Raw genomic sequence first — 20,940 nt, 5'->3', positions numbered from 1 at the left:
ATCTGTGAAATATTTAGGTGTGATCGAAAAAGGACTGGCTGTATATTTTAGACATCTTGTGAAAAACTTTGCAACTTTAACAGCACCGATATCTGCACTGTTACGTGAGGAAAAATCTTTTGAATGGACATGTAAATGTGAAAATGTACAATTGACTTCTTATCCTATTTTCAACATTTTTGATCTGGAATTGTCAACCGAACTACATACAGACGCGAGTTCGCTTGGATTGGGTGCCATACTTATGCAAAAAGACTTAAATAATGTGCTTCATCCAGTGGCGTATTATTCTAGGCGTACAACTGATTGTGAATCGCGATATCATTCTTATGATTTGGAAACTCTAGCGATAGTGGAAGCCACTCAGTATTTTCGCACATATCTGTATGGTGTAAAGTTTACAACCTATACAGACTGTAATTCAGTAAGGGCTACAGCACTCAAAAAGGAACTACACCCCCGCGTTGCAAGATGGTGGATAAAATTGCAGGACTTTAATTTTGATATAGAATATAGACCAGGACATAAAATGGCACAAGTCGACTATTTAAGTCGAAATACAGCATCTCCGACAAAACGAATTTTAGCAGCACGAATTATTGCTAACAAACCAAAGACAATTTGTGAATATCAATCAGAGGATGTGTTTTGTCAGACAATAATAAACAAAACGCATCATGAGACGGGATATATAGTGAAAGACAATTTAGTGTTTTTACAATGTTCAAATGATGGTCGCGAACGTTGTTTTGTACCTGTAGCAGCTCGACTAGAGATAATGAAACTGTATCATGATAACTCGTCTCATATTGGTGCTGATAAAATGTTAATGAAATTAAGTGAAGACTTAATATGGCCACGCATGGGTAAAACAGTACGCAAATATGTTGCAAATTGTAGATCGTGTGTGTTGGGTAAATCTTTTACTGGAAAACGGAGTGGATTGTGTCAACAGAAAACGAAACCTTCAAGTAAAATGGATACGTGGCATATTGACCATGCCGGACCTTTGGTCAAATCTAATAAATGCACTCAAATTTTAGTGGTTATAGACGCTTTTACTAAATTTGTGCGATTTTGTCCTATTAGACAAAAAAATGCCGAATGTACTATAAAGGCATTAGATGCATTATTTATGGAATTGGGTCGACCAAAACGAATAATAGCTGATCGGGGTACAGCATTTGTAGCGAGTAAATTTCGAGAATTTCTCAATAATAAGTCTGTTGAGCTACACCTAATTGCAACTGGAGTTCCACTTGTCCATTACCTCTAGGTAATGGACAAGTGGAACGCGTTATGAGAAGTTTGTTTAATGCGATGCGTGCTGTGTTGAATGAAAAAGACGAAAATAAATGGACAAAAGTGCTACCTGATATTGAGGACGATTTTAATGTAACTGTGAACAAATCGACAGGATTCGCGCCGTGGATATTAATGTTTGGTGAAAATCGACGTCTGAGAGCAACTAGCGAACTGTTAAATGGTGTACCAATACACAGTGATGTGGACGCTGAAATACTTAGACAACAAGCTCACAGTCGCGTGTGCGAAGTAACCAGTAGAACAATTACAAACTTTAATAAGAAAAGAGTGCCGGCAATACCATACGCTGTTGGTGATAAAGTTGTTGTTGAAAATAGTCAGCTGTCGAATGGAGGAAAATTGAAACCAAAGTATCACGGACCCTTTGAGGTAACGCATTGTTTACCTAATGAGAGGTACGCACTCCGAAGGATTGGCAGCCGAGGTAGAACTACAACAGCAGCGCATGATCAGTTACGAACCTGGCCAGATACAGAAATTCTATAAGGTATGATGGATATAGATTTATTTAATAAGATTGATGTGTGAATGTGTGTAAAGGTCCCTGCTTAGTAGGCTGTTTAAGGTCCCTGTGTATCAGGTTATATGTGAAGGTCCCTGCTTAGTAGGCTATGATTAAGGTCCCTGCTCGGCAGGCTATTTTTAAGGTCCCTGCGTCGCAGGCTATGTTTGAGGTCCCTACTTTGCAGGCTATGTTTAAGGTCCCTACTTTGCAGGCTATGTTTAAAGGTTTGTGTTCTGGGTCTGTGAGACAGCGGGTAATAGACCTGGTAGTGGTTGAACCGCCTTTGAGCTCCTGGCTAGAATATGGTATCTTTTAATAGCACTTGAGAGTCATGGGTGTAACAGACCTGGTAGTGGTTGAGCCGCCTCTGAGCTTCTAGTGATTGTTAACTGTACCGCATAACAGTCTATTTTGTTAAATGAAATAAGGTTTAGACTTAGTTCTTCGAATATATTTTGAGCTTGTACTGCTGTTATAATGTTTACAGATTACCGGTGTCAGGTGAATCTTTGCAAAACTGCGGAAGGTGCGAGGACGCCCCACATGTCAGGAAGGCCGTGTTAGCTTACGTCATCACCTTCACCGATGGACCGATGCGACGTGCTCACATCTATTTAGACTAGTTTTGTTTTATAAGCAAATCTGAAGTATTTGTTTACATTTAATAATCGGGGCAGTTCTTAAGAAAGAACCAGGCAGTCAAGCTTTAGATGTCGAGGGTTAAACTACGTTTGTTGTAATAAAGCGTATTATTGTGAATTTAGTGTTTTAATCAAACTAAAAAGACAGATTAACAGTCGGAAAGCTTGTCATATTTACTACCTAGACCACTATATAATAAACCCGTAGAAACGTTACATTATTGTATAGTCGTGAACGGTACGTAATGTTTAATTTAGGACTATTAACATATGAGCAGAATATTCATTTTTTTTATCTTAGGGATGCTTTCTAATAGCCCCAAACTCAAGAGTTTGTAATAACTGGGTCATAACTGATAAGTTATGCGTTTCCAAAGTAAATATGATTAGGGAAATTTGATATCTTAAATGAATTTTTCATGTTGGTTTAGTTTGGGTCTTATACATGTGCCCTTAAGTACGTCAGAGTGTAAATGAGGGTGGGAGGAGTGTCTGGGCTACTGGACAGTTTGAGAAACGAGTGAGTGAGCGAGCGAAAAAAGTGAGTGAGTGATATTTGGCGGTTCGCCGGAGAGGCGAACGACTATGCAACGCAATTTTTACTCCATCTCCACGCCGGCGACTCGCCGTCCGCCCGCCAGGATGAGTCTCTGGCGAATCTCCGGCGAACGACTATGCATACAGCCGTTTTTTTTTTTGTTTTGGAACGAGAGAATGGAAAATCTTGCTAGACGCCTCCTGAAACTGGGTCGGCGGAGGCAAGTGTCCGATTCACACGGACTAAAAACCACTCTCCGGGCACCGATCCGAAGATCATAACCATGCGGAATAAGCGAACCGAAGTCGCGGTGAACAAAGGGGGGTATACTTCGGTACTGTTAGCGGACTGACCGCTAATTTGGGGAAGATGTCGCAATGGACGCTTAGAAATCGGGATCGATAGCCAAAAGGAAAGGCCTTTTGTACCTATCGGATCCTCGGGGGAGTATGTCGCGCAGACTGGAAATCTCCGGGTTGGGGTGTTCGGGAAGCGAATTCCAGAGATTTACGGCGTATCTATGTCTGATTTCCGTAAAGGTTGGAATATTATATTCGAGGCGGACTTGTGCGTTTCGAATATAGTAAGGAATGCCCAGGGCAGATCTCACCAGGCGCATGTAAGTTCCTTGCAAGGAACGAACATGGCACGGCTTAATCGTGCCCCAGATCGGCAAAGCATATGTAAATATGTTGTGCACCACCGCGTTGAAGTCGCGAAGTTTGGTGCTTTGGGAGACTTTCTTCGCATGAAAGAAAGGTTTGAGAGATACAAACGCTGCCAGGGCTTTTTCCCTGGTCAGCTTCTTTTGGGGGAGGAACGACAGCTTTCTATCCAGGATTACTCCCAGATATTTAGCCGACGGACTCCATTCTATTTGGTGGTCATAGATATGGAGTTTGGGGGATTTTCTGAGACGTTTCGAAAAGAAAACGGCCTCAGATTTCACGGGGTTGATGTTCAATCTCCACTGTGTGTACCAGGAGAGAAGTTCGGGGAGAAAGTTCCTTATCTGCACCGCAGACGAACGAATCGTTTTGTTGGAACTGATGAGGGCAACGTCGTCGGCGTATAGTGCCTTTACGACGCTAGGGCGGGTGGGCATGTCACAACAATAGAGATTGAACAAGACGGGAGAGAGACGGGAACCCTGCGGGACGCCAGCCGTGATGGGTTTGGGGGTGGAGAGTTCCTTACCGATCCGCGTTCGAAACGAACGACCGGACAGGAAAGAACGGATCGTACCTACCAGATATGGAGGAAATTCCATGTCGGTAAGTTTATGTATCAGGCCATCGTGCCAGACACGGTCGAAGGCTTGTTGGACGTCAAGGAGGAGCATGGATACATGTTTACCTTGGTTGCGAAGGCCGGCGATGGTTTCGGTCACCCGCAGAAGCTGGTGACCGGTGCCGTGTGCAAGCCTGAACCCGAACTGATCGTTCGGGATCAGGTTGCGTGCAGCCACATGATCGTCGATCCGAGAGCGTATGACGCTCTCGGCGACTTTGCTCAGGGTAGAGAGGAGACTGATGGGTCGGTAGCTGGTGGTAAGGTTGGCAGGTTTGCCAGCCTTGGGGATGGAGATCACGGTGGCTTGTTTCCAAGCCGCCGGGAAGTGTTGGAGGCGGAGGATGGCGTTAACTATGTTAGTCAACATCGTGATGTGGAGGGGTGGGAGGAGTTTCAGGGCATGATTCGGTATCCAATCAAGTCCTGGACTCTTGCGGTTTTTTAGGAGACGAACGAAATCGGAGATTTCGTTCGGGGAAGTGTGACGGATGTTCGGATTGGGTACGGGATGGACCATGGCATCGATGGCCTCAGAGATGTCGCGGTGTTCCACCACGAATTGGGGGTCGCTGGGATTGGGGGAGCACTGGGCTTCCAGAGACTCAGCGAATGCTTCGGCTTTGTCGGCGTCAAGGGTGAGTTGGGTTCCGTTATGTGAAATGGGAGGATATCTCGTGCGGGCACCACGAATGGACTTCACGACTTTCCACACTCGTCTAGGGTTAGTTTCGGCCTCGGCTACGAAATCGTGAAACGAAGCGCTTCTGATTTCACGCAGCCGAGCTTGAAGTTGGCGGTTTAAGGCGTTATATTCCGCCTTAAGTTCAGGGTCCCTGGAACGCTGCCATCGTTTACGAAAACGATTTTTCCTTTTGACAAGGATCACAGCGTCCAGTGGAAGTCTGGACCGGGCACGACGGGCGGGTACGAGGGTGGTCGCGCGGTCGATTGCTGCAATGATGTCGCCGGCAAGTTTGGAACTGCTGGAAGAAACTGGTAGTGAAGCCAGTTTGTTTTCTTCCGGAGGGGGTCGGATTGGTCAAAATCGGACCGGGTTTCCATCATGACCGGATTGTGGTCAGAGGAGAGGGCAGCATGGTTGACGATGTCAACCGTGAAGGGGATGTTTTTGCATAGAAAGACAGTTAGGATGTCTGGAGTTAGATCCTCACTGTCCGGAAAATGGTTGGGAGTTTCGGTTGTTTCGATGACGAAACCGTGGGCAAGGGCAGATCTGAGAAGCGATCGCCCGTTGGTGTTGGTGGAGGAACAGTTCCACGCTGTGTGTTTGGAGTTGAGATCACCTGCCACTATCGTCGGAGAATCGGACTGGAACAGGGAGGGCAAGTTAATTTCGGAAACACTCTCGCTTGGGGGAACGTATGCCGAAATAATTCGGACACGACCGTATTCTGAGCCGGTGTAACCGGCACGACCTGAGAAGCAGGTTGCGGAGTGGCGGTGGCCGCCTGGGCGTACGAAACTCCGGGTGTCACCGGTTTGGCTGCTCGAGGGGTTGGGGTGGCCTTTTTGGGGGCCGGGGAGTTCTTGGGTTTGGGTGCCTTCGGGAACCCGCGGTATGTGGCACGGTGTTCGCTGCCACAGTTAGCACATCGTGGCTTGGCGCCGTCCACAGATTTCTTGCGGCATTCCGCTGAAATGTGTCCGTGTGCGCAGAAGCTGCACACGAAGTCGGCGAAACAGTAGTTGTTTGTATGGCCGAACTTTAAGCATCGGCCACACTGTGGAACGACGGCGGACTTTCTCTTCGCTTCCACCGTTACGGAGAGGCCCGCAACGACGTGGACGTCGAAGATCAATTTGGCCACCTCGGTACGGTGCACCGACATTAGTGGCCAGATGTTTTCGCCACGGCGCATTCGATGCACCTTGACGACAGGGAGGCCCATATTGACCAGTTCGGATCGAACCTGGTCCTCAGACACAGCCTGATTAACGCCGCGAATGATAGCAACGAGTTGCTTATCTTCGGGCAATTGATGGGTGTTGTAAGGGATGCTTCTCTTTTCGAGAAGTTTGGTAATGGCTCGGTGGTCCTGCACTCGTTCGGGGATGATCCGAACGCCCAGGGAGGTGTTTTTAGCTTGCCGGTAGCGGATGTCACCACCGGCGAGCTTCTTTTGGAGTGCGAGCCACACAGAGTGGATAGGTCGCGCACGTGGATAGGGACCGTCTTCTCAACGGAAATCTCGTTCCGAGAGTTGTTGCTCTCGGAATCAGAGGATTCCGTCGAAGAGGCGGAGGATGCATGATTTTTGCGCTTACGCGCGGGAACGGGGGCAGGAGGGGCACGGGGAGCCGCAGGAGTAACGGGAACATCCACCGACATCTCGGAATCAGAGTCGGAGCGGGCTTGGGTGCCACAGCTGGAGTGCTGTTTTTGGGATTGGGGGGCGGTTGGGTGCCCTTGGGGGCGGTGGTAGGCTTGGGGGCGGCAGCTGGGGGGTGGGCAGCCGCCAGGGTACCGGCCGATGATTGGCCGGCGATGGTATCTTTCACCGAACGAAGTTCGGCGAACAGCGCCTGGATTTGTGCATTTTGGGCCACTATTTTGGCCTCAAGGGCCGCAATAGTGTCCCTTTGGGCACTTATGATCTCCTTTTTCTTGGGCATGTTGCCCAAGGTCCAGGAGTTGCGCGGGGTTGCTGAAAAACTGCCCGTAAACGGGTTGTTTACGAACAGAAAAAAGAATTAATTGGATGACTAGTCGGATTAGTCATCCACTAAGAAAAATAAATTAATGCCAAATTAGCCTAAAAGGCAGTAACCATGCAGAAATTAACGATAAAGTACCGAAAAGTCAAAGAAACACGGCGTAAACAATTTTGTTTACGCCGGTGAATACCCTGATTATGGAATTCGGTGGTTGGGTGCAAAAAATGATTAGATATGTTCAAAAAGAAAAAATACTTGATGTAAACAAGTTGTTTACACCGGTAAATACCCTTTGTGAAATTAAAAATAATCCAGAAAAAACGGGAAAAACGTGCAAAATTAAAAATAAAATTGTACAGAGGGGTAGATAAGGGTGAATATAACAGGGTGAAACGAAAATATAATGATTTGGATCAATATGTCCGCTGAAATCACTTTCTAAACAGAAGCAGCACGGAGGTGTTGTCGGCGTGGGGTCCGGTCGGAAAGTGATACAGCCGATTTTTTTTTTTTTTTGGGACAGAGAGGGAAAAGTGTAAACCCCTCTCCGGGTGCCGATCCGGAGATCATGACCAATCGGGAACCATATGTGCAAGCACATATGGGGGAAAGGGCGTATATATACATATACGGGTGAAGTTGAACCAGAAGACGGGACTGACAAAGATGCCAGCCCCCTGTCAACTGGTTCCCGGAAGAACAAGCCCAATCTGAGGAAGGTCCTAGAACCTCCCTGGGTGAGGATTGGGCTTGCAGTTGATCCGTTGGCTTCCCGCCACCACTGGCTTGTGGAGCGGTACTGCCCGATGGATGACAGCCGATAGAGTATCCGATCTATACCGTACGAAAAATGCTCTTCGTGTCTGGATGTTGTAAGAGATGGATGCACGACAAAGAGAGAAAAGTTTTGCCCGGTAGTAAGAATCCCTACTCTCAGAGACAATGCGCCGTGCTGGTGCGCGCCGGCGCACAATGTAAATTAATCTTTGCGAATGCATTTAGTAACTCTCCGTATGCGTAGGGATGTAGTTCGAGTTCTTCGGATGCTCCATTTAAATTCCGTAACTTTGTATAATTTTCAATCTGTAAAATGAAATATTTTTTGAGGGTATATCAAAAACAAAAATAAGTATTCTAAAAATAAACTACTTTTTTCAAAATAAAAATGTATCCCAAAAATTAAATAAAATATACTAAAAACAACGTCTGCGGAGACGAACCGCATGCTAAACGCAGCAAAACCAAATGATCCCCTCCAGTCAGTTCGGCCCGCCCACATAATTGCATGTATATCTTTCCTTTTTGTTTACAAAGGGGTATTGATGTTCCGTCTCAATATGCGAGTAGACACGCTCATCATTTTTGATACGGTATACACTTACTACAGCGCGCCATCAACTGGTGACTTTAAAGAACTAATTTGTATAAAAACAGTACTATATATGTCCATATTAAGCCCACGAAAAGTTTTGAGGGGGGGCATCTTGTATCGTTATTCATCGATTAGCGACAAAATACACGTAAAACGTTGTTTAGCCCGGTTCTGGGCTGAACAACGTCATTTTGGGCTACACAAAGTGCTATTTGTATATAGAACGGGCTACACAATGACCGTCTATACGTCTATATATATATATATATATATATATAATATAAAAATGAATCGCAAAATGTGTTGGTAAGCGCATAACTCAACAACGCCTGGACCAATTTGGCCAATTCTTTTTTTAAAATGTTCGTTGAAGTCCAAGGATGGTTCTTACGGCGAGAAAAAATCGAATAATTGCCGGGAAAACCCTAAAAACAGCCCTTTTCTTTTTCACATACAAAAGTTTTCTAACTAAAACGTAGAATCAATTTGAGCTTTATTGCTATTATATAAAGTTCATATTAAATTACAAGCACACACTGTTATGTAGGTGTGTTCCTAACGTCAAAAAGTAAATTTGCACTTTCTTACCGCTATACAAAGTTCAAATTCAATCATATCTATCAAAACAGTGTGCGTGTGTGCGTTGGAGCCCAGAATACGCTGTTGGAGGATTTAATGTCGCGTTCCGAAACTAAAAAAAAGTGATCGCGGACCCGACCAAATTGAATAGTCACAAAATATAATAATAACAACTTGGTCGGTTTCGCGATATTATTTGTTTTGTTTTACTTTCGGCAGGCGACAAAAAAAAATAAAACATTGGTATGGCTTTAAAGGATTTGACTTCAAGTCATATCACATTTAAAAAAAAACAAATTAAAAAAAACAACTGTCAATGTCGATTTGCCGCCTTTGCCGGTGTTGTTTTTCTTGGATTTTCTGTTATACTCTACTGAGTGTGCTTTTGTTTTGTTTGCAGTGTTTTGTTATCTATGCCTCCTATAAGACGAGGCAATTTAAGTAGAAGAACACGAAATGCTACAAACCAAGCTAATTACCGATCTAATCGTACTGCACAAGAACGTGACGACCGAAATGAACATGAAAGAATTAGGATATCACAAACACGTGAAGCGCGAGCACGACTTTCAACTAATAATCGCGCAAATTTGAATCGAGCTGCTTTCAGTTACGATGTGTCAATTGACTACAGTAACTACCAATGTGTTGTTATTGGTTCTATGAACTCGGTTTGCTCACATTGTAAAGCATTAAAATACAAAAACGAAGCCAATGGATTGTGTTGCGCAAATGGTAAAGTAAAATTAATACCATTGAATCCACCACCAGAGTTATTGTACTCATTGGTTTCAGGAATAGGAACAGATTCCATACACTTTTTGAAAAATATCCAACAATATAACAATTGCTTTCAAATGACTTCATTTGGGGCAACAAATGTGGTTCGGGAAAATTTTATGCCAACTTTCAAAGTATGTATTAAAGCAGTTAATCATAATTATTTTAGCGAACAATATCTTCTGATATATAATTTATAATAACAAATATTATTTAAGTTTGATCACTGACAATACATAAATTTATTCTACACATTGCTTATTTATTTTATTTTATAGTGTTTTTGGTACAAATATAATATATATATTTTTTAATTTACAGATACAAGGCCAAATATATCACAGAGCAGGTTCATTGTTACCAGTGCCAGCTAGCAACTATGAATTCCTGCAAATTTATTTTATGGGCAATTCACAACAAGAAATAGATCAGCGTTGTGCATATAACAATTTAGTAAAGAGGCCTATTGTAGAACAATTACAAACTTTTTTTCATGAACACAATCAATTGATTATATTGTTTAAAAGTGCACTTGATCTGATGCCATCTGATAATCACAAAATTGTAATCAGAGCTGATAAAACACCTGCGGGTCAACATGCAAGACGTTTTAATGCGCCAACTATTGATCGTTGTAGTTGGAGAAAACTTTGAATCCCGTGATATTGTTTTACATCGTCGGAATGATCAATTACAACGTATAAAGTAAACACACCGCTCATATGATGCACTGCAATATCCCATTATATTTTGGCAAGGTGAAGATGGCTATGATTTCCCAATAAAAATGATCAATCCCATTACAGGTAATTAAAATATTAGTAATATATTATGTATTTTAATTTTATATTTCAATGTTATTAAAACAAAATATATTTACAGGTTCTGAAATCAACAAAAAAGTAAGTTCAATGAAATATTATTCATACCGCCTAATGATTCGGGAAAATGTAGACAATCACATATTGAAATGTCGGCGATTATATCACCAATATGTTGTTGACAAGTATGTTAAAATTGGAACGGAGAGATTAACATTTATCAGGTTGAATCAAACTAAACTCCGATCTGAAGAGTATATTCACCTTCGAGATGCGATTAATACAGATGGCAATGCACAGAATGTGGGACGGATGACAATTCTTCCAGCAACATACATCGGAAGCCCTAGACATATGCACGAATATGCACAAGATGCCATGTCGTATGTTCGTCATTATGGTACAGCAGATTTGTTCATCACATTTACATGTATAGAAATCAAGCAGGAGTTATTCCCTGGGCAATCACCCATTGATCGTCATGATATTACAGCCAGAGTCTTTAGACAAAAGTTGAAATCTTTGATGGATTTCATCGTAAAACATCATGTGTTTGGTGAGACACGCTGCTGGATGTATTCTGTGGAGTGGCAGAAACGAGGATTGCCACATGCACACATTTTGATTTGGTTGGTTGAAAAGATAAGGCCAAATGAAGTTGATGCAGTGATATCAGCTGAAATCCCTAATGTACAAGTAGATCCTGGATTGCATGAGGCAGTTATCAAAAACATGATACATGGTCCCTGTGGAACTCTTAATCAAAATTCACCGTGTATGATGGATGGTAAATGTTTGAAACGATATCCACGGACATTAATATCGGAAACAATTACTGGTAATGACGGTTATCCACTGCATCGTCGCCGATCGACAGCAGACAATGGAAGATCAACAATTGTAAAAATAAATCAACAAGATATTGAGATAGATAATCGCTGGATTGTTCCATATTCACCCATTTTATCAAAGACCTTCAAAGCACACATCAATGTTGAATCTTGCCATTCAGTGAAATCTATTAAATACATTTGCAAATATGTAACCAAAGGGAGTGATATGGCTGTGATTGGAATTGGTGCAGAGAATTCCAATGATGAAGTTACTCAATACCAAATGGGCCTCTATGTTAGTAGTAATGAAGCAATTTGGCGAATATTTTCTTTTCCAATTCATGAGAGACACCCTTCTGTTATTCACTTAGCTGTGCATTTAGAAAATGGACAAAGAGTGTATTTTACAGCAGAGAACGCAGGTCAAAGAGCTGCTCAGCCACCATCTACTACATTAACAAGTTTTTTTGAGACATGTCAAAACGATAATTTCGCACAAACATTGCTATATTCTGAAATGCCAAAATATTATACTTGGAATCAATCCTCAAGGAGATTTATACGACGGAAACAAGGAAAACCAGTACCAGGATACCCAGATGTATATTCCACCGATGCGATTGGTCGAATTTATTCAGTACATCCAAACAATGGTGAATGTTTTTATTTACGACTGCTATTAGTCAATGTACGTGGCCCAACATCATTCCAACATTTACGAACTGTTGATGGTGAATTGTGTGGATCCTACAGAGAAGCCTGTCAACGTTTACAATTGCTAGAAAATGACGCTCATTGGGATCAAACTCTCAGTGATGCTGTAATATCTTCACACGCTCATCAAATACAAACATTGTTTTCTATAATCATATCTACATGCTTCCCATCAAACCCAATTGATTTGTGGATCAAGTACAAAGATTATATGTGTGATGATATTTTGTATCAAATACGGAATAGAATGGGAAATCCAAATATGCAAATCAGTGAAGAAATTTACAACGAAGCATTGATTTCAATTGAAGACATGTGCTTGATGATGTCAAACAAACTATTAATTCAATTAGGCCTGGCCGCACCCAATCGTCCAATGCATGATGCTTTTAACCAAGAGTTGCACCGAGAAAAACTGTATGATCTCAACACTTAACTCAATTAATTCAAACAAATCTTCCACTGTTGAATGAACAACAGAGGTATGTATTTGATACTCTTATGAAAGTAACAAATGATGAAACTGGGATTTACTTCTTAGATGCACCTGGTGGTACAGGAAAAACTTTTTTGATTTCATTAATATTAGCAACAATTCGCTCACAAAATAAAATTGCACTTGCACTCGCTTCGTCGGGAATCGCAGCAACTTTGCTTGAAGGTGGTCGAACAGCCCATTCAGCACTAAAATTGCCATTAAATGTGCAAAGCAATGAAACTCCAACCTGCAACATTTCGAAGAACTCTGCAATGGCAAAGGTTTTGCAGCAATGTCAATTGATCGTTTGGGATGAATGCACAATGGCACATAAAAAATCTTTGGAGGCTTTAGACAGAACCTTAAAAGATCTACGGAGCAATCAGAACCGATCTGGTGGTGCAATGATTTTATTAGCAGGAGATTTTCGTCAAACATTGCCAGTGATTCCACGATCAACGCCAGCTGATGAACTCAACGCATGTCTAAAGTCATCCAATTTGTGTAAATATATCAAAGTACTTCATTTAAGCAAGAATATGCGTGTTGAGTTGCAAAATGACCAATCTGGAAACATATTCTCTAAACAACTCATTGACATTGGTAATGGCAATTTTCCTATTGACATGTTGACTGGATGCATTAACTTTCCTCAAAGTTTTTGTCATTTAACTCAATCAAAAGAAGAACTCATTCAGAAGGTATTTCCAGATGTTGCTCAAAATTACAGAAACCATGATTGGTTAAGCGAACGAGCTATATTGGCAGCCAAAAACATTGATGTAAATGAATTAAATTTCAAAATTCAAGAACAAATTACAGGCGAATCGAGGATATATAAATCAGTTGATTCGGCAACTAACCAAGACGATGTAGTTAACTATCCACCGGAATTTTTAAACTCGCTGGATTTGCCAGGATTGCCACCTCACAATCTTCAATTAAAGGTTGGATCGGTAATTATAATGTTGCGAAATATCAACCAACCGCGCCTTTGCAACGGCACACGGTTAGCGATAAAAAAAACTACTAAACAACGTGATAGAAGCAACTATATTGAAAGGAAAGTATAAAGGAGAAGATGTTCTCATACCGCGCATCCCAATGATTCCGACTGATGTGCCATTTGAGTTTAAACGACTACAGTTTCCAGTGCGGCTTGCTTTTGCTATGACCATAAACAAGTCCCAGGGGCAATCATTAAGTGTTTGTGGTATTAATTTGGAAAACCCATGTTTCTCACATGGTCAATTGTATGTTGCCTGTTCCCGTATTGGAAAACCATCAGATTTGTTTGTCTATGCGCCAGGTAATCAAACAAAAAACATCGTTTATCACAAAGCACTACAATGAAAATAGAATTGATTTTTTTTGTTAATAATTATGATTTACATGATTAAAATTACTTACTTTTAAATGCTTATAGTGTTTTATTTAATTATTTTTAATTCACACCGAATTATTACCAGGGTGACGGTTCGGATCAGGATAATTTTTTGTAAAGAATATAAAAAAGGTAGGAACAAAACACTGCCAGATTACAAATTTTTTTGACAGGACGAAGTCTGTCGGGTCACCTAGTATATATATATTAAATATATATTTTCATTAATATGTAGATAAGTAAATGATGAACATATAGTCTAAAACTAACTAATATATAAAATTAAACTGAATAACTTATATAAATTTTTGGTTTTCAGCATTTAACCAAGAAACTAAAAAGCGTCCTACCAAGTTGAAAGTTCCATAGTACAAATGAAAAACTAAACTAGCATGTCATTTTATGAGGAAATGACATGAAATGAATCAGAAATGTAAATATATAAGGTCAGTCTCACTTGTACTATAAACAAATTTTGCATAGTATGATACCGATTGTGCGTTTTTAAAAGCATAATTACAATTGTTGAGTTTTGTATTGTAAAATTGTCGTGCATGTGTTATTTTTGGTAATTTAAATATGATCAGTTATCAGAAGTTACCTCCAAGGTGTTTTTTCTGTTTTAAATATTGTCATAATTAGTATCAATCTACAATATTTTTCACTCACAATAAGTTAGTATATAAATTATAACACACTATATTGGAAAACTAATTTCAATTTTTTGTTTTCAGCATTTAACCAAGAAAAAACTTTCCACCAAGTTTTAAACTGTCATGTTATTTTATGAGGAAAAAGAAATAAATATAAAAGGTCAGTTTCACATTTACTATAAACTAATTTTGTATGGTATCATACCGATTGTGTGTTTTTGGTATAATTACAACTGTTCAATTTTGTATTGTAAAAATATAAATTGTTATTAATATATGGATAAGCAAATATTGAGCATATAGTCTAATAAATTTTAAATTTTATTTTATCGTACTAAAATATATCTTACAAATCTTACTGGACAATTATTTTTGGGTATATTTTTACTTCCAAGGTTTCTGTTTAAATGTTGTCATAATTTGTATCAATCTACAATATTTGCCACTCGCAATAAGTTAGAACATAATTTATATTATACTATATTTTTAGCTCAACTATTATACAAAATTATTTTAATAAATTGAAAAACGAATATGTTTTCAGTACTTAACCAAGAAACTAAAAAGCTTCCTACCAAGTTGAAAGTTCCTTAGTACAAATAAAAAATTAAACTGGCACGTTATTTTATGAAGAAAAGAAATGAATTGAATCAGAAATGTCAGTCCCACATTTACTATAAACAAATTTTGCATAGTATGATACCGATTTTGTGTTTTTAAAGGCACAATTACAACCATTTTGATTTGTACTGTAAAAATACAAATTTTCATTAATATATGGTTAATATATTGATAACTAAATGGACATATAGACTATTAAATTTTAAATTTTGTCTTATTGTACTTAAAGTTATCTTATAAATTTCAACTGTTTAAAATTGTTGTGCAAGTGTTTAATTTATATGTGTATGATAGGCAATTATTTTTGGCCATTTAAATACCATCAGTTATCACCAAGGCGTCTTTTCTGTTTTAAATATTGTCACAATTGGTATCAATCTACAGGAACTAATTCCAACAAACGTCGACCAATAAACCCGAACAACTATATATATGAAAACTATAATCACGAAAGCTTCAACCTTTACAATCTACAATATTTTTCTCTAACAATAATTGTGTATGAATGTGTGTGTGACGGATACAGGATTCGGCGAAAGTGCTTTCAAAATTGAGTCTCAATTTAAAAAAAAAGAACAGCCAGAAAAAAACGAATGGTTCGGTTATGAACATATTGATGAACCTATTTAGTCTTTTGAAATGCAGTACAGAGTTAATTTTTATAACACAATGATTAATGCTATTATTTTCGACACGATTTAAAGTGCTCAATGAATATTTTAAACAATTTAGTTTTATTTATGATATTATTATAAGTTATTTAAAGTTATTTAAATTCTATATCAAAAGACCTTCTCAAGTATTGTAATGATTTAGGTACAATAGGCAATAGCCTTTCGAACTATATGAAGAACTCCAACTTTTAAAAACGAATTCACTAGACTCTATCAACGACGCGAAACAACTCATTCAGTACATTTTGGAAAATAATTTGAAAGAAATATATTCAAAAGTTAAAATTGATTAAGACTTACTTGAGAAGCACGATGAGTCAAGAGAGACTATCTGCGTTATCAGTTCTATCAACTGAAGCTGAAATAGCAGCTAGTGTTAGCTATAACATAATGCTGAAAAAGTTCAGTGAGGCCAAAAGCCGAAAAGTTCGTCTATTTTAATTTCTATTTGTGTAATTTTTGTCATCATTTGATTAGCAATAAATCTCGTTTATTCATATATTAGTTTAACTATAATTCGGCTTCTGTAATTTAACGTTTTCTTGACTGGCAAAAAAGGAGGCTTTCAAAGAACTGAAGAAGTCCAACCAGATCGAGGAACAAGAACGTAGCAAGCGTTATAACTAACGTCAGTGTTTGTTTTCATGAAACAAATTGCCTAAATTATATGTCCATAGAACGTCATTTTGGAAGTGACGGCATATCTTTAGTGATCATCAAGAGTTTAAGAAGAACAATTCATTTAGCAATTTTGAAATATGAAGGAAATGCTATAACAAATTAACAACCATCACTGCAACTGTTTGAATAAACTGAAACCAAAAACCATTGCACGTATATTAATGAACCCAGTAATAACATACTCCAATGTTTGAGGAGCAGCAGGTTATAAACCTTAAACTGACACTGTTGTAAATTTTACGATTTATGATTTAAAAAATAAAACTGACAACTTCTAATCTGCTTAACAGATTTTTATGTTTTTAAGAAATGGTGTCCAAACTTTATAAAGTTTTATGGTTTCTTACTTTCTATTCTGATGATATTATTTATGTGTTTGTAGATCTCAATTGCTGCAATGATATCCACTTGTTGAGGCAAGAAGTTATGTTTCATGGAATTTCATGTTTCTATGTAACAATGCATGTTCAGGTCCAGAATGTTCAGTTTTAAATATTCATCTCATTGAACATTCTTCAAATGGATGCAAACTTTTTATCGTGCATTATTGTACAAAAATTCTTCAGTTAACTAAAGTTAGGACTATAGATGAAGAGAACTGAAATGATCCTTGGATGTCAGACCACATGCCACACCACACCTGAAACAAAATTAAATAATCTTCAGTCAATATTTCACAATATTAGTTTAGTGTGGGAGTCCTCATTGAATATTTTATTCAGTAATTCAGAAATCACAAAATAATTTAAAATATTTTAATTTGATTCTCGTGATTTACACGTGACTACTATTAGATTTTATTTTCTACTAGTGCAGGTTCACACAATAGGATTCAAATTTAACAAGTTCTACAGGGTTTCCCAGAATATGTGGGCAATCTACTGGATTCAGACAGAACACATAAAAATAATAGGACAAGTTCCTACATTTTTTCCTACGACCTTCTTTTCGTTTGTTTTTAAATAACTTTTGAAGTATGATAATAGGTAGAATAGAATAATTTTTTAATATGATGGTAACTAAGTAAGTCTCCTTAAAATAGGCAGCTTAAATTACATTCGGCTTATTTAGGTTGACAGGGACGAATTAGTCCTAACACATTAATGCTATTTTTTATCCTGTATGATAAAGGCACAACAATAATATTTTTAAACTGCATAAACCTTAAGCTAAAAATAGGAACGTTTACAAAAATATTATTGATATTGTGAAGCTAGTTATAGAAATTAAGTTATTAATTTTGAAAAATATATGAATAAATTAAAATATATTAGTTTAATTGAAATTAATATATTTTTTCAAATATGATTAAAGAAGTATTAAAATTAATTTGAAACTTTCAAAATTCTATTAATTTGGAATCATTGTTTAAAATTTTGAACACGTTCAAAAATATTGAAAAATATCTAAACTACCTGGTATTTTATAAATTAATTTTTAATTATAATTTGGTCGTGTTCTGATTTTTTGTAAAGCATTTGGGTTATAAAAAATTATTTAATAATTATTACCATAAACAATGAAACTAAAATAAAATAAAATAATATTTCGTTAATTATGCTTTTTATTCTGACCTTTGTTTTGAAGAGAACTGCAGAAGTTGCTTGTGATAAATATTCAATTAAAAAATAAATAAAATATCTACTCGTCACCTAATAATATTGGTTTAAGTTAACTGTGAAGAAATCAGTATCAAAAATTTACTTTTAAGCATGCTTAAAGTAACATAAAAGACCAATAAATAATTAAAAATTAATAATAATAAAGAAAGGAGGAAAATCAAATCACTAAATTGTTTTGAAAACTATGGTACCACTTTTTAAATATGATTTTCATAATTTTACATAAGAAATTAGTGGACGAAAATCATGCATCACAAATAATATTAGACAATTTAATTATTAATTACACGAAATGTACTAAAGAGAAAAAGAAAAAGATTTATTTAAGTCACCATTACTATACACTATAAATTGTCGCATTAATATATTTAAGTCATAGTGTAATATGATGCATCATATTTTATATCAAAAATAAATATGAAATAATATATCACCCAGTTTAACACCAATAAATTCTTATAAATTGTTATTTATAGTGGTTACACATGGCATAAAACTAAAAGATAATAACCTCTTGCAGTACTCACAAAAATTATTATGGATCTAGTGTAAAGTTGGCACTAAACACAAGTTTAATACATTGAACCTTAAGTGCAGAATAATGAGAATTATTGATTGAATACTATATTTCACTTTTATATCATATATCCTATTTAGATGGTTGTTGTAAGTTACATCTTAATCAATAACTCCACATATTGTAAGATGAATTTATACTGACCTAATATTTTGATTTCAGACTCATTGGAATATGGATAAACACAAATAGAGAGGTTTAAATCTTACTATAAGTTTACAAATACGTTTATTTGCTTTAATAGAGTTTTATAAATATTTTTTGAAAATTAAAATGATTTGGAATGAACAAAATAACAATATTACAATATATTGATTATACTACATCTTAAACCAATAACATTTTCGCAAGTCTGATTGTACAAGATCTAATCATTTGAAACATTGCCATTTCTCAACTAGAAACGAAAAAGGAAGTGTACAGTTAATATTTTGTATAAACAAATAAAATTATTCATTTGTAATATCATGTTTCAACTGATTGTAAGAACTAAATCAAAATATTTGTAAAAACTTTCTTATTTAAAATTTATTACAAACCAGTATAATTACTGATAATGTAGTTCTTTTTCATGTATAAAAGTAAATAAATATTTAAAACCTATAAACAATTTGGAATTGACCTAAGTGAGAACATTGGCGAATAGAATATTCAATTAAGATTTTATTTTAACTAGTTCAATTATAATAAATAGGAAATAAATTTTATCACTCAATTCACAGCAATAAATTCTTATAGATTGTTGAGACATATATGTTATTGTAGAACACCAATGTAACCACATATTGTAGTGTAAGAGTAGATTAATATGAATTATTAAGTATTATTATACTTTGATATAGTTTCCTATAACCTAACCTCAAATATCCTGTGGTATATGTGTTTTTTAAGCCACATGTTAACTGTTAAGTCACATATGTGGCAAAATCGATGTAGTTATTCATCTAATATTATGACTCCTGACTCATTGGAATATTGAATAACAATTGCATTGATTGGTCCTAGGTTTCTCAGATATTGACATCTAAAAAATAAAAATTAGGAATATAATAGAAATAAATCTATTTGACAACCCCAAAATTTAAAATGTAAGTAAATCAATTTGATTTTTTATTTGTTATATTTGTGATGTTTTACACAGTATGCATTAAATAAAAAACAATATGGAAAAGTAAACAATAATTAACCAACCTATAAATCATTCTATAAAAATTATCTTGTTACAAATTCGCAAATCATACAGCAGATGAATTATAAATTTTACCAACCTGGATAACGGAGTACATGTTGAGCAATTATAAAATGACGAATGGCCAACACTTTTATTTACTGGCCATGGGTCAAAAAATTTGTCTGTACATATATTACACATTTCACGAATCTTCCAAAGGCTACACAGATTTCATCTGGTGTCACAATTAAATTATTTTTACCAAGTGGTTACTTATTGACTTTTGTTACACTGAACCGGTCTGTCGTCTACCCTTTATTGAATATTCAGAAGAATATTTAGTAAACATTTTCTTGTTTGACTACACATTTTAGTTTGAAATTTAGTATTAATTAATTAACCAAGCATAATTATAGCAATAACCTTCTAGAATCCGCGATTTTAGGAACATTTTCTGGCGCATGCGGTAATGGTTTCGCGCTTCTTGAAATATTCGAATTGTTTTTTGTAAAAGTTTTGTGTTCTTTGTGATTGAATAATTGTTAAAATAGTGTATTAATTTTTTTTTGCTTTTTTTAGTAAGTATATTCCTTCTCCTAATTTAATGATTATTGTTCATTAATTAAAATATTTTACATTACAGGTTATATTCCCGTGGTGTTTCTAAAAACAATATATTATTCTTATTCTTCTGGTAATTACATTCTTAATTTTTTGGTATGCTCATTTAATGCATTTTACTTTACAAATTATTTTCATTTTTAAAAGATTATATTTTTATTCCTTTGGTAATATCATTTATAATCTATTGCTACTCGTTTTTTTAAGTTATTTTACTTCATAGATTTACTTGAGTGCTGTGTTTCTAAAACATTACATTTTTATTACCATTATTTATTGGTAAGTACAATCTTAATTTATTTTATTTTATAGATTATCGTATTGTATTTAATTTAAAAATGTGTTTTTTTAATTAATTTTAAATTTTGTAGAGTAGTTAA

General features: G+C 36.7%; 2 long non-coding RNA genes across 2 annotated transcripts; both read right to left on the bottom strand.

Annotated features, from left to right (window-relative positions):
- Positions 1 to 13,591: 13,591 nt before the first annotated feature.
- Positions 13,592 to 14,016, bottom strand: LOC126265541 (uncharacterized). Its single transcript, XR_007548034.1, has 2 exons — positions 13,967 to 14,016; positions 13,592 to 13,900 (listed from the first exon to the last, which is right to left on the bottom strand). It is a non-coding gene; the product is annotated as an uncharacterized LOC126265541 (long non-coding RNA).
- A 2,516-nt stretch (positions 14,017 to 16,532) lies between these two features.
- Positions 16,533 to 20,372, bottom strand: LOC126265519 (uncharacterized). The gene is made up of 3 exons (XR_007548007.1): positions 20,037 to 20,372; positions 19,627 to 19,792; positions 16,533 to 17,209 (listed from the first exon to the last, which is right to left on the bottom strand). It is a non-coding gene; the product is annotated as an uncharacterized LOC126265519 (long non-coding RNA).
- Between the last annotated feature and the right edge of the window lie 568 nt (positions 20,373 to 20,940).

Source organism: Aethina tumida, chromosome 5 (genome assembly GCF_024364675.1).
Source record: "Aethina tumida isolate Nest 87 chromosome 5, icAetTumi1.1, whole genome shotgun sequence".
In the NCBI taxonomy this organism is placed as follows: Eukaryota; Metazoa; Arthropoda; class Insecta; order Coleoptera; family Nitidulidae; genus Aethina; species Aethina tumida.
This window is presented reverse-complemented; position numbering and strand designations above follow the sequence as displayed.